General features: G+C 44.0%; 1 protein-coding gene across 1 annotated transcript in view; it reads left to right on the top strand.

Moving 5' to 3' along the window:
- TP53BP2 (tumor protein p53 binding protein 2) overlaps positions 1–15,592 on the top strand; it is a 59,887-nt gene that overhangs the window by 1,277 nt on the left and 43,018 nt on the right.

Raw genomic sequence — 15,592 nt, 5'->3', positions numbered from 1 at the left:
ATGGAGAAGCTTCAGTTCCTATTAGCTTTTCCATTTTCCTGGCATTGTTATTGTGGTCATTAGCGTGTAGATTAAAAAAGTCTGATCATTTAATAACCTGTCACGGTAGGATAGTTTGGATTGTTTTAGTACATGGATGTACTGAAACTCTCCCTAGGAGCTAAAATAGTTAAACTGAGGCAAACTTACTCTGGTTATGTTATGAAAAGACAAGAGTCACTGGAAAGTACAGTTATGCTATGAGAAGTTGAAGACTGCAGGAAAAAAGGAAGGCCCAACATAAGATGGGCAAGAGCTGAGCAAGGCTGTTAATGCTAGAACATTTTGAAGGTCATTAATTCATACGGTTGCCATAAGTTGGAAACTTGTTGGCCCTTAATACACATACACCCTCATTGTGTTTGTAGAGGTGCTAGTTTCTGAAACTTGTGTGTACTTTTCTGGACTCAAGACATGGAAGTCTTTTGTGCTCACTACAAAATAAATTGAGAACATTTAGACTGTTCAGTGACTGAGTGATGAAAAGGCTTGAACCAACAGGAGGGGTCTGGGGCTGTTTCACATTTCTATGATGGTATATATGAAAAACACATTGGAAGTGGACTGACTTTCCAGACTTAAAGTGGTTGGAAAAGATTGTTGAGAGTCTTATGTATAAATAGAGTCACTGAGTAGCCATGGCTTCCTAGTTTCATGTACTCTGTGATACCAAGTGCAAATTGCTGTCAGGTAGGATTTTACCTGTACACATGGGTTTCCAAGCCAGGAATGCTTTCTTGGTAGGAAAATCGTAACAAGTTCTTTTATGCTGAAGTTGAAATTGGATAAAAGAATATTGCTGTAATCATTTCTGTAGATACCAAATGCAAGAAACCTGAGCCATCCCCATATTGTCATTTTGGACACTTTTTGATTACACCTGAATTCGTAAGAGCATTGAAAACATGTTTTTTTCCTGTTTTTTTTTGGGGGGGAGGGGTTGCTTTATAGATTGCAGTTAAATCAAACAGTGGAGCACCCCCCCCCATCTGCGTGCATGCCCACTTTTGACAGTCTTCTTAAAAAAGCTTTATTTTGGAATTTTTAAAAGGCAGATGGCTCACTGTACCTTTAAAAATTATTTGTTTATTTGACTTCACTTATCCTTCCCCTTTCTCAAGGAGACTAAAGGCAGATTATAAAAGTATAAACAATGTAATAAGGACTAGTATAATGCAATTAAACTGTATTCGAGAAAATAAAAATCAAAGCAGTGTAATATATCCGGTAAGCTGTCCTTGGAGAACAATTAAATTAAGACATTTTAATACTTTCAAATGAACAATTATTTATGAGGGACGAGTAGGGAAAAACTGCCAAACAGCTCTGTTTTACACATTGAACAAAATGGTGATAGTATGAGGCAGACTATTCCACCAGATGGTAGCTACAAAAGAGTGTTCAGATCTGGACAGCTGTTTTACCACTTTGTGGTGTGGCATCTTCCAAAGAAGTTGCAAAGAAATTTGATACAAGCCAGCAGTGTTTTCCATTCCATAAGCCTTCCTATTTCCACGCTTCCAAATTGTGTACATACCATAGTATGCTTTACCTCTCAAAACAATTCTGTTTGAACAAGCTGTAAAGGTCTTCAATTTACAAAAGACCTCTGGATGCTGTGTAAAGGGAAAATTTAATTTCAAATTGCAATAATTGATTCATTTAGTGAACAGTAATGAAATTGCATTTGTTTGAGGACTTTATTGATTTCTTGGGAAACAGTTCCTTGTTTTGTGGCTTTTTGTAGCTTTTTAAAACCCAAAATGTAGCTTTTTTAAAAAACCAAAATGAATATGAATCTTCCCCCTACAATACGAGCATGATATGGTGTGGTGGTCTGTAGTAGAATAAATGAAGCAGAATATTTGTTATGGAAGTAACTAATGATAGAGCAAGGAATTCTTCAGATAAAACCTTTGAGAGCTTTGAGAGAACGTACTTGCTTTGAAAATTGAATAAACAGGATAATAGTAGGGTGTTTGTTTAAAAGATTACTGCAATTAAGCTATTGGAACATTCTGGCCATAGCATCTGCTCAGGAGTATATTTATTAAATATCGTGTCTTCTATGGAACTTGTTTCCAAATAGAATTACTTAGGTTAGTTACCTGATAACATTAGTGCACTGAACCAGAGCAATTGATGATAGAATTTTCCTGTTTCAAGTAATAAAGGTTGTAATCAGTTTTGCTGATATTGAAAATGGATGGAGAGTTGGTAGTAAATTCATGTCAGTTCTGGGTAAAATCTTCATAGTGTAATTTACGGATAATAAAATCCAATAAAATAAAACCACATGAATTATTCTGCTCAATATATATTGAGAATACCCTTTGTTATTGGTTGGGAAAGTTCTCATACATGTAGGAGTGGTGCTTGTAGGGGCAGAAAGGTGGCATGTAACGTTTGTGAACTACAAATAAAATGATACCTCTCTCTCCTGTTGTACTATCACAACATCTGAGGTAGTTTATGCTTTGATATATGATAATCCTAATTCAGTGAGCTTCATGGTTGGCTAAACCTAGGGAAAATCTGAACCTTTTTACCGAACCATATTGCTTTTGATGGCAATAATTCATTTTCAGCTTTCTTCCTAGTGTCGTGTTGTTATTTGCATATACAATTTGACAATCGAAAGGCTTTTTGCATGCAAAAAGTCCCAGTTTTAATACTAGCACCCCCAGTTAAGAAAACCAGGCAGTAAAAAGACCAGGTGATATGAAAAACCACTTCCTGGGACCTTGGAGAGCTTCGGGTCTGAGCAGATAATATGACCTTGATGGACTGATAGTTTGATTCAGTATAAGACAGGTTTATTGTATGTGTGTTCATTTCAGTGGACAAGTCTTGTCCTTAGCTTTTATCTAAGAGGAGTATAGATATATAACCCCCATCTTTCCTGTAAGGAGACTCAAAGGCGCTTATGTACTCCTTTCCCTTCCTCTCCTTACAACAGACACCTTGTGAGGCAGGTGGGTCTGAGAGAGTTCCAAAGAACTGTGACTAGCCCAAGGTCACCCAGCAGGAGTGTAGGAGTGCGGAAACACATCTGGTTCACCAGATAAGCCTCTGCTACTCATGTGAAGGAGTGGGAAATCAAACACAGTTCTCCAGATTAGAGTCCACCTGCTCTTAACCACTGTTGTCCACAGAGCTCACTAACACTAAAACCTGTTAGTTCCATATCAAATTGTTTATTATAGTATCCAACATTATGAGAAAAGGCATATATAGAGTTTAGTGTTGTTTTTGATTTAATATGCATAGTAAATCAGGTAATTTTATTTTAAATATTATCTACCTCCCTCCCATAACCCTTTCCTCCCTCCCTCCCTCCGAGCTTATTCCTCACCCCCACTACTTACAAATCAATGGAACACGCATATGCTCATGCAATTCCTAGAGATAATTAGTGGAAAAAACATTAATTACAATTTTGAAAATGTTAAACTTGCCTGATATTTTCTTGGCAGTGACGTTCATCATTACTAATTTTATAAGATGATGAGAGAATGTTTAGAGATGTAAAACTTTCCATGCACTCCTCCCCCCCAAAAAAAAATTCCAAGAAAAATGTTCTCTATCACATCTCTGGTGGCAACAAGACTGAAAAATTGCAAGCGAACAATGGCAAAAATAATGACAATAAGTCTTTTAAAAGGCAAGCTTTTAATGGAGCTTCTCATGTTTGTTCTAAACCTCTTTGTGGCAAAAATATAAAGTAACCTGAAGCTTTTACTTCTTAACAGAATGAAAAAGTTTTGCTTTTTAATGGTGCTGAATTAGCCTGTGGTTCTCTAAAAATTGACACCAGAGTAAGGGCAGTATATAAATTTAAATAAATAAATAAATAAATATTGAATTTTAAAATATGTTTTAATCAGTGAGCCTATGAGACTTCTGCAGTTAGCATCATTCTTTAAAATCCCCCCACCCCCACCCCCAGTTGTACATTAAGTTAATTTCATTCTGAGTTCCATCAGGGTTAACTTTTCCAGTTAAGTTCTCAATCCCCAAAATCAAGCAATAAGCCTTTATATGGTTGAAATATAGATGTGCTATATTTCCATATAGAAGCCTGCCCTTCTTTATGGAAGAGTGTCCTTGATGCACATCTGTATTTTACTGACAGATGTTGCAAATAAAGTAGTTGAAACCTAGTTCACAGTTACTAGTATCAGGTAACTGGTGTTGATATGAATATTTACTAAGGTGGCTTTCATTTCCTCAGTATATTCTACTTCACTTGCAAATTGTCTTTTTCATTCACTAAGCAACGTGACAGAAAGTATGTAGGAGGTAGCTAGGATGGACTGTAATTGAAAATTGGCTAAGATGGCGACCGGGTCGGAGCCTTGCAGCAGAGCTCCGTTACAATAAGTTTTACAACTCCTTTGATACCTAAAGCCCGGGAAGTATATTATACCCACCTGATGGTGTGTCTATTTAGCGTAGTTGTCAGCTTTTACATGCTTCTGCGAGTGCCTGAGAGCTTGAGCCTGAGCAAGTCCGGACGAGGACGAACGCGTCCGGAGACAGCGGCATGGCGTTGTGAGATTCTTGGTCGCCTGGCACCATTGAGCCGTCCGCCCCTCGTTTCTGTTCCCTGTGCCTTCTGCCGGCCTCAGGGGATTGAGGAACTACGGCGGCAGCGGGGGTGTTGGTGGCAGAAACCCCTCGCTGCTGCTGTGACCACTGGGCAGTGCGGGAGTGGCCGGGACGGAGACGGTAGGTGGAGCCGACAACGACCCCTATTGCGCCGGGCATTGCAGAACTTGAGCCCGAGGCTGCGGCGGCGGGGACGGCAACCGACTTTCCCGATGCTGCTGGGCTGCCTGGGCTGCCTGCCCTTTATTGCTGCTTCTTGTTTCATCTACGGCGACCGGAGAGAGTTGGGGTGGCGGAAGGAGTGTCGGTGGCAGAGACCTCCCGACCGCTGCCTTGTCTGCTGGGCAGGCCCGGAACTGCCGGAGAGGAGCAGACGGGTGGAGCCGGCAACGGCGATCGCGTCGGGCATTGCGATACCTGAGCCCGAGGCTACAAAAACGACGAGCGCGCAGACGGGCCCTGACGGAGGAGGTGGGGCTTCGCAGGACGCCCCAGTGACGCCGCAAGAGGCGACCCTGATGATTTTGTTATCAGCGCAGCTATTAGACACCGGAACAAGCCAGGAGACAATTTTACACCTTTTGATTCAGTTAAAACCGGTTCCTCAGTATATAACCTGCCTAGTGGAAGTCCAGCAGTGGGATTATCACTTGTCTGGGAACCGATTGTTGGTGGATGTTAAACTACTGGTGGGCAACAGCGTAGCTGAGATCCGAGTCAGTGGCAGTGACTCCTCAACTGCTGCGCTGTGCACCTACCCCTGCCTACACTTTTTGGATCCCATTGATCATACGTAGACCTCAGAGATCAACGTTGGAAGGGCCTGCCTGGGTGGTGTGAGCCCTGGGCATGGACTCTCTCCAAGGAGACCTATATTGCTCTGGTCTTCCCCATTCCATCTGACTGAGAATCTGGACCTTGGCTCTGCCACTGACCATGACATATACAGTCATTATACCAAACTTATATCGGAGTGTACTTGTAGTTGTAGATGATAGATGATAGTGGGACAATTAGCTAGTTAATAGACGTGGGTATATTGTATATTGTAAAGTTTGTATTGCTGCTGGCGCTAGACTAATTAGACTAATAGGTTGGCTATTAGTCCACATTGTAATTTTAGTTAGTTTAGACTTTAAGGTTAGTTGTCAGTGGCGAATTCGAGTCCACTACGGTGGAGAGCCTTCGCCGGGGGATAGATAGAGAGAGGACGGTAGACAATGGGGGCCCCACTTAGGGGTCTAGGGATCCCAGTGTTAATGGGACGGGGTAGATATGACGGTAGGCGGGGGCCATATGAGAGAAGGTGGGGGAGAGGGAGATGTGCTCGCTCACCTTCTGACCTCCGACCTATCCTGAGGAACGTAGGTAGTAGGGTTCAGAGAGACTCCACTTCGTCATTGGTGCTGATTAATGCCAGGTCCATAAATAATAAGACCATGGTCCTCCGGGATTTTCTCGGGGACCTACAAATGGACCTGGCCTGCGTCACCGAGACCTGGGTGCGTGAAGGGGAGACCGTTGCCTTAGGCGAGGTCTCACCCCCAGGTTTCGCGTGTCTGCACCGGTCACGAACACGGGGCCGGGGGGGTGGCGTGGCTATGTTCATCCGTAATACCATCCCTTTTAGGGCAGCCCCTGTCCCGGAGATCAATGGTCTGGAGTGTGTCGGCCTAGAGTGGTTGGCCCAGGAGAGGTTGGCTGTTCTTCTGGTGTACCGGTCGCCTAGCGCACCGGGAGGTAGCCTGTCGCAGCTGCTGGAGGTGGTGGCGGACTGGGCGTTGCGGTTCCCCAGGCTTATTGTGCTGGGGGACTTCAATGTCCATGTCGACGCTGCCTCATGTGCGGTAGCTGTGGACCTGGTGTCATCCATGGCGGCACTGGGCCTCTCCTTGGTAAACTCTGGCCCCACCCATGAGGGCGGGCACACACTGGACTTGGTCTTCGGGTCGGGGGTTAATATGGTCATGTCCTCTATTGATAGAGTGCCATGGTCTGACCATTATGCCCTGAAGGTTCGGGTGGACATGCCACAACGCCCCTGTCTAGGCGATGGGCCCATTTTGGCCCGCCCGCGGAGACTAATGGATCCTATTGGATTCCTGAATGCTCTGCGGGACTCTGAGCCCACTGGCACCCTCGATGACTTAGTGGAAGACTGGAACTCCCGTCTTTCCGATGCTATCGAGGCAGTTGCTCCCCGGCGTCCTCTACGCCCCCGCTCGCGGCTGGCCCCTTGGTATACTGAGGAGCTACGCTGTATGAAGCGGGAACTTAGACGACTAGAGCGAGTGTGGAGGAAAGCTCGCGACGAGGCTACACGAACATCTTATAGGACGTTTATGAAGGCCTATGAGATGGCGGTACGGCTGAGGCCAAGAGAGTCTTCTTTCCCTCCTCCCTCGCCTGCTAGCTCGCCCGGCACAATTGTTCCGTATTATTCGGTCCTTGACCTCATTGTCTGAGGGGTCTACAAATTGTCAATTGGCTATCAGCTGTGAGGCATTTATGAGCTTTTTTGCAGATAAAGTCATGTTGCTCCGCCAAGACCTTCCCGCCACCTTAGAGACAATAAGTGAGCTGGAGGCTCCCTTGCCGTTTTCTGGCCCTTGTTTGGCCCAGTTCTCCCTGCTCTCGGAAGCCGCTGTTGACAGGGCCCTGGCTGCTGTTAGACCTACTACCTGTCCTCTGGATCCGTGCCCCTCCTGGCTTATTAAAGCTTGCCAGGCGGAGTTACGACCCCACCTGTTGAGTATCATCAATAACTCCCCTGAGCAAGGAGTTTTCCCTGGTGGGTTGAAAGAGGCGGTGGTCCGCCCACTCTTGAAAAGACCATCGTTAGATCCAGGAGATCTGGCCAATTACCGCCCCGTCTCGAATCTTTCGTTTCTGGGGAAGGTAATTGAGAGAGTGGTGCTGGAGCAGCTTCGGGGTTTCCTGGAGGACACATCGGCTTTTGATCCCTTTCAGTCCGGTTTCCGTGCTGGGCACGGGACAGAGACTGTTCTCGTCGCCGTCACAGATTTGCTCCGCTTACAACTAGACCGAGGCGGATCGGCGCTGCTGGTTTTGTTAGATCTAACCGCAGCGTTTGATGTGGTCGATCAAGACCTTTTGACCCACCGCCTGGCCGCTTCCGGGGTGCGGGGCACTGTCCTTAAGTGGATTGCCTCGTTTCTCCGGGACCGGACTCAGCAAGTGTGGTGTGGGGACCAAGCATCCCGAAGGTGCTCACTTCATTGTGGTGTTCCCCAGGGAGCTTTGTTGTCCCCGCTATTATTTAACATCTATATGCGACCCCTTGCTCAGTTGGTGCGGAGCTTCGGGCTGACGTGTCATCAGTATGCTGATGACACTCAGCTCATTCTGTTGATGGAGGGGGGAGCAGCCGCCGCCCCTGCAGCTCTCCAGCATTGTTTGGAGGCTGTGGCTGGTTGGTTGAAACAGAGCAGGCTGAAACTGAATCCATCGAAGACGGAGATCGTCTGGTCGAGACGCGAGGGGGAGGGGGGAGATTTCCAGCCGCTGGTGTGGGAGGGGGCTATATTGGCACCAGCCCCCTCTGTCCGTGACCTGGGGGTCCACCTGGATTCGTCTCTTTCTATGGAGACCCAGGTGGCCCATATAACCCGGGTCGCGTTTTACCATCTTCGACAGGCCCGACGGCTGGCTCCCTTCCTCTCCCAAGCCGATCTGACCACTGTGGTCCATGCAACGGTCACCTCCAGGCTGGATTATTGCAACTCACTCTACGCGGGCCTTCCCTTGCGTTTGATTCGGAGACTGAAAATGGTCCAGAATGCAGCGGCCCGTATGCTCACGGGCGGTGCCATTAGAGAACACATTACACCTGTGCTTCGCCGCTTGCACTGGTTACCGATTGAATACCGAATCATTTTCAAGGTGTTGGTGCTAACCTTTAAGGCCTTGCGCGGCCTGGGACCTCCGTACCTGCGGGACCGTCTTACCCCATATGTCCCAAACCGATCTCTGCGTTCGGCAGAGGCCAACTTACTGGTGATCCCTGGCCCCTCAATGATACGGCTGGCCTCCACCCGGGCCAGGTGGAACGCCCTTCCACCAGCAGTCCGGGTCCTGCGTGATCTCATCGAGTTCCGCAGGGCCTGTAAGACGGAGCTGTTCCGCCGGGCCTTTGGGGAGGCTGGCCGTTGATGGGGGCCCCCTCCCTATACAACATTAAGTGGATTCTACCGTCTCTCCCCTCTTTCTGGGATTAGAGGAACTGATAATAGATGCCATTCTTGTTTTAATACCAATTTTAATGCTGCTTTTAAGATGAGATAGGGTTTATTTTTAATTATTAGAGCCTGTATTTATTGATGCTGTGGTTTAAATTGTTATTGTGCTCTATCTGTGTGTGTTCACCGCCCTGAGCCCTTCGGGGGAGGGCGGTCTATAAACCTAATTAATAAATAAATAAAATAAATAAAAGTTGGCATGCTATGTAGTTAGTGAAGATTGTGTGTAGTTTTAAAAAGCCACTAGTTGTGTAGAAGTACAGTGCTGGCATACAGAAATGTAACTGAGTCAGCCCCAATCATTAATTGGTAAACTTCATAGTTTTTGGAGTTGAGGATCTTACATGGAAGTATAATTTCATAGTACTTGGAACGGTTGTTCATTTGAAGTAACATGAATGAGAAATATTGAATTTGCTGTTTGTAGAGTAGCATATGTATTTCAAACAACTGCACTGACATCACAATAGTATTCCACAGTGCCCCTCTCCGAACACACCTTGCTGGTCTAAAACCATACACTGGTTTGACGTAACTACACTTTTGATGCTGGGAGTGGCATGGCAGAGGAACTACTGGACACATTTTAAGTTTTCAGGACAAACCCCACTTGGGAGTCTGCTGTAGGCACTGAAAAACAAGACTGCTGCAGCTTAAGATTTCTGAATTCAAAATTCCATCATGCACAGATGTCATTTTGAGGGGCTGAGGCTTGCATAGTGTGTGGATTTGACTTACACTGTGATCTGTCTGGCAGTCGTCTCCTATATATCAATGCACCAGCAGAACTTCATACTTTTAGCAGAACTTTTGCTTCACTGAGTTTGTTCTGTTTATAAGCAGTAATGACAGTGGGTTTTTTTTAACAGCACTTCAGATATGAAGGCGATTGTCTATTCTCAAGTCCAACTGTGGTGCATTGGGTGGGGATAGAATAGGTTTTGAAATAAGCCATGAAAAGGCAGTTCAGATTCTGGAAACAATTGTAATGAAAGCAGCCTTATTGCTAGGCCTTTCAGGGACAACTAGTGACAGGATAAAGGGTTGACTTCTGAAAGAGGATCCTAAAGGAACTCAAATGTCATTTCTTCTGTTTGAGAAAGTTTATTGTATCTTGACATGTGAAGTAAAAAGTGTTTGAAAACTGAGTTGAAATATTTTTAGTAATCAACTTTAAATAGTATTGCTGTGAATATTGTTGGTGCAAGCCTAAAACCTGGTTTGAAATCTATCCCAGTTCTGTTGCACTTTCTTCGTAAAGCTTAGGCTCATTCCGCACATGCAGAATAACGCACTTTCAAACTGCTTTCAGTACTCTTTGAAGCTGTGCGGAATGGCAAAATCCACTTGCAAACAGTTATGAAAGTGGTTTGAAAACGCATTATTTTGCGTGTGCGGAAGGGGCCTCAGTTGTAAATCTGGGCTAATTTAAAATAACTTTTGAGGGCATTATGTGTAAAATCCAGAGAAGCTGTAGGTACATGAACTGAGAACCATATTGAATGTGTTCAGTTTTGACAGCCAAAAAGAAAAACTGTTTTTAAAAAAACTGTTTGGACTTTTGTGCCATTGAACCTGCTGTTTGCTACTGAAATGTTTTTATGTTACAAAAAACACAGGATCTAAATATCCATCTGCTTTAAGTCCAGTGTATCCTGGCTTCTAGGATTCAAACATACCATCTTCCAGAATTGCTGGTATGCCTTTGTATTTGTGTGTGTACTTGGTGTATGATTTGTGAGCCCTTTCCGCACAGGCCATAAACGGCGCCCTGGGGATGGCAAAAACGCCATCCCCAGGGAGCCGTTCGCACAAGCGGCGCTGCGAAAACGCAGCAGCGCCAACCTGGCTCCCCTCCCCCCCCCGGGCGGCATCAGGCCACCTCCAAAAACCTCCCTCCTGAAGGGAGGTTTTTGGCAAAACAGCGCATTCCTGGCGGCGCGGTGCGAATGGCACCGCCGGGAATACACTGTTTCCCCCATCCCTCTCCCACTCACCTCGTCGCCTTTGTCGCCCTGCTGGCCTCCAAAGACCCTCCCTCGCTGTCCTCCGACCCCTGGAGGTCAGAGGGCAGCGTGGGCGGGTCTACGGAGGCCAGCAGGGCGACGGAGGCGACAAGGTGAGTGGGAGAGGGACAGGGAAGAGGCGGCTCCATGCGGAGCCACCTCTCCTGTGCCGGCCTCTGCGGGGGCCGCTCGCACGCTTCTGTGCGAACGGCCTCCACCCCTGCGCCGGCAGAATTCCTGCCGGTGCAGGGACACCCGCATGGCCCGTGCAGAAAGGGCCGTGGTGTAAGCAAAAAGGCATCAAGATACGTAATTAATAAACCTAAATGAAATCTTAGAAACTTGTAGGAGAAATGTTGTGAGCAGCTGCAACAGCTTCCTTAGCAAGTGCGTGTATTTGGTCGAAATAGAGACTTCAGTGGAGGTCTTTTCACTTACCGTGTTTCTCCGAAAATAAGACAGTGTCTTATATTAATTTTTGCTCCCAAAGATGCGCTATTTCTTATTTTCAGGGGATGTCTTATTTTTCCGCTCCACAACTGCTCTGGTGTTCTGTTCCAAGCAAAAACTTTGCTATGTCTTACTTTCGGGGGATGTTTTATATTTAACCCTTCAGGAAAACCTCTACTACGTCTTATTCTCAGGGGATGTCTTATTTTCGGAGAAACAGGGTATGAGGCATAACCAAATGTTGCTGCTTTGCGACTGCATTGCTAGAGAAATGGGGTCTGTTACTTGTGGTTTTGACATTTGAAGACTCTCTTTGTTTCAAATGTGGACCTGAGTGTGAGCAAGAAAATAGCAAAAGTCAGATTGCCTCTGTTAGCATTAACTTTTCCCTTAATTCTTACCACTGGAAAGAGGGAGACTGTGTATGCAGGGAGCACCTGTGTTAGAAATAACCTCTGCCTGATGGTCAGTATCAAACATAACCTGTGTTATGTAATATCTCTTTATATTTAGACAATAAAGGTTATTGTGCCTTCGAGTTTAGGGAGTGAAATATAAGGCTCAGGGTTTTATGTTCTACTATGAGACAAGCAAAGGGCAAAAGGCTCTTGTCTATTCAGTCCCAGAATAATCACAACAATTATGCTGCACTTCCTACTGTACTCCACCTATTCTGCATCATAACTTCCTTTCTCACAGTTGTGGCTGAATGCCAAAACAGTACAAACTGGACTGTGTCTGCAGTAACTGAGAAGGCAGGAACATATGCTGACCATCAGCTATTGATATAAGTAAATATAAAATTTCTTTCTCTGTATTATCTGATTATCAGTTTAGGGTATTGTTTATCTGAAAGTTATAAAGCTTCCATTGTACGTACTTCCATTTATCATTGATAAAATGGTAATCAGATTGGTAGAAATTAGGTAAATGTGTTGGTTGTCTAGTTGGGAAGATGTTATATCTATTCATGATGCAAGATGAACTGTTCAGAAAAAAGCTGTTTGGATTTTTTGCTTTTTATAAATATTATATGTTGTTTTTATCAATCTAACTGTGCCACCTCCCACTTTCCCTGTCACTCAAGATAACTTTTGTGCTTGCTAGAAAATATAAGTGAAGCCCATCCTAGCCTTTCAGTATTGGTAAACTGCCTATGTTAGATCTCTGTAGAATGCAGCGATGTAATCATGCTGTTTTGAAGAAGAGTAGCTAAATCGAAATAAAAGTTGATAGCCATATGAGAGAAGATAGCTTTGTGGCAGCTAGCTCTTTGTTAGTAGATTCAGTATCTCCTTCTTTCGTAGTATTATTCTTTGTTGCATATTGTGCTCCTTTAGAGGCTATTTTCATATACAGCCATTAACAGGTAACTTTTACTGTGCAAACCTATGGAGTGTTGCTTTAGTCTAAGACTGTTGAAATGAATGAACTTAGACTGTAGTAACTGTCTTTTAGAGTTGAATTTGTCAGTGACATAAATATGTTGAAATGAAGCCCCCATGGAGCTATTTTCAGTAGATATACAGAGGGGCTTCAATTAGTGAAACATAGCAAACATACAAGAAAAAACACCCTGTTTTGTTATATGGCCACTTCTCATAGGAAAGGTGTTATAAAATATATTTTGTGTCCACCTTGTCTTGCGTGATGCAGCTTTTTTGTTTGTCAAGGAATGTACGGTACTACTATTACCAATTGTTTCTACCATAGACTTCTGTGCCATACTTTTTATGCACAACTGTACTCCTATAAAGATAACACATATTCCCTCTGTACTGTTTTTGATGGGAGAGAATTCTCTTTACCTTACATTTTCACTTCAGTATTTTGGTATTTCAGTTAACTCTTCTGCTCCTTGGAGGCTTTTTCCTTTAGATATGAGAATTCTGTTTTGTATGGGAAAGGACCATTTGTTCTCCTCTATTGCATTGACTGAGACCACTTAACTGGTGAATGATGATTTGCGAATCTTTTGTGTGGAGCAAGAGGATTGTAAAAGGGAGTTTTTGAAAAATTTATATAGATGAATGTGAAATATCATTGGATTGTGACCTATTCAGTATTCTTCTAGTGGAGCAGGGAGGGAGGGAGGGGTGATCTTACCTTTCTTACCTCCTCAGTGCAGCTCTCGCACCTGAATAGCTTTTTAAAAATTGGTGAGAACCCCTCTGCCACCTAATCATCCATTTTTTAGGGCAGGATGAGGATGCAAGGAGAAGAGGAAGGATCTGCTTTAGGCGGTGAGACTTTGTTACGGTACCTGCTGTAATTAGCACACTGAAACTAAATAAACTAGAATACCCCAGGATTTGTTCCCACAGCATTTGGTACAGGGTAAACAAGGACAGCTGCACATTTAAATCAATATGGTTGTGGTTAGTGGGGCAAAAACCTCTTCTCATCAAGGCACATTCATATCCCTTGATATTAGGAACCATGGCCAGTCTGACTGTGTTATGTTGTGAATATTCAATAAATATAACAATGACAAGCCATTTTGGTTTGGGTTCCAGAATACTGAAGGAAAGTAAGAGCCTAGTCCAGCGATAGTGAACCTTTTCGAGACCGAGTGCCCAAATTGCAACCCCAAACCCACTTATTTATCACAAAGTGCCAACATGGCAATTTAACCTGAATACTGAGGTTTTAGTTTAGAAAAAACGGTTGGCTCCGAGGTGTGTGTTACTCAGGAGTAAGCTTGGTGGTAGTCGGCTTCGCTTTGAAGCAACTGTGCAACTCTTCCAACAGGTGAATCACGACCCTTGGAGGGTTTGCTCAGAATCAAGCCCCATTGCCAGCAACCGAGCTTACTCCCAGGTAAAGGATCGCGCTTTAGTTCTTCGCATGAAAAATTAGTGGGGCTTAACAGGGTTACATACACTGCTTCCCCAGAACTAGGTCTTAGGTTTAATGCTAATAATTGAGCCCAGCGGCCCAGGCCAGCCTAGATGTGCCGGGGGGCACTCTAGTTATGCATGCTGCTTCCACACAGAGAGGGCTCTGAGTGCCATCTCTGGCACCCGTGCCATAAGTTCGCCACCACTGGCCTAGTCATTCAACTGGAAAACTTAATTCTAAATGGAACTAATCCTGATATAGTAGTAGCAAGTTATGCATTATGCATTAGTGAAGTTTTGTTTATACCCACATATAACAAAAGCTGTATAATTTAGAAATCTGGCAAAATTTGCAGAGTTTTTTTTAAGTCTTTCACTGAGCAGCTTAAAAGGAAGAGACACCCTGTCTTAAGCAGATCAACGTGCTTTATATTTGTCCCTTCTGACACCCACTTGTTTTCCCTGTTGCTCCCTGTTCCCCTCTCTTCCGGCCCTGGGGTGTGTTACTGCTCTACCATACTGAAGGGTGTATTCAGTAATGATGTGTAAGACATATAATTGGCATGTGGGTAAGTTAGATGTTTTGTGAGATGTGTAGACAGAATTGAAATGTGTCACTAATGACTGGGAACCGGAAGTTGCATTCATAAAATTATAGAGGAACTTTACCTTCCACGAACATTTTTTAAAAGGTGCACAGTTCCTTACTGTGTTTCCCCATCAGTTCCCCCCCCCCTTTTCCCCTTCCTTGTCTCTCTGACTCTGGTTTTGTCTCTGTTTTAGTACTTCGATTATCTCTAACTACTCTTGTCACAAGAGGAAACTTTTGTAGAAATTTGAAGGTCTAAAAAAAGTTTGTGTTTTTTTCCTTGAGCTGGAAATTTTTAGAGAATACTGTTCTTCTGAAGTATTCTTCTGGAATGTGTAAATGCTTTTCTAAGCCCTCAAAATGCACAGTAGTGTGAAGATGTTCATGTAAGATAATCCACAACATTAGCAAATGATAATTCCTCTGTATACTGTCAACGTGTATTTAAAAGTGTCTAGTTTTATCCATGGTGTTATAATGTGAAGTATTATATGTCAATTGAAGCATTCAGTGTTATGAAATTTAATTCTCTATCCAAAGAGGTTTCTAAATCTATTGAGACAATATACTTTTATTTTTTGCTTTTTAAACTTTCTGTTTTTAATCCCTCCACCTACCTACCAATCAAATGGCAACAACTAGCATACATGTGTTAAGGTAGCAAAATTTGTATCTGTTTACATCTCTCTCTCTCCTGTGATTTGCAGATGTTTGTTTTCATGTGAGAAGTACATTTTAAAATTCAGAATTTTCTAATTTTATGTTAAAGCAATAATACGTTTAGGCTTGATAAGAACA

This window comes from Sphaerodactylus townsendi, linkage group LG01 (assembly GCF_021028975.2).
Source record: "Sphaerodactylus townsendi isolate TG3544 linkage group LG01, MPM_Stown_v2.3, whole genome shotgun sequence".
NCBI lineage: Eukaryota > Metazoa > Chordata > Lepidosauria > Squamata > Sphaerodactylidae > Sphaerodactylus > Sphaerodactylus townsendi.
Note: the sequence above shows the minus strand (reverse complement) of the source record. Positions and strands in the feature narration are given on the sequence as shown.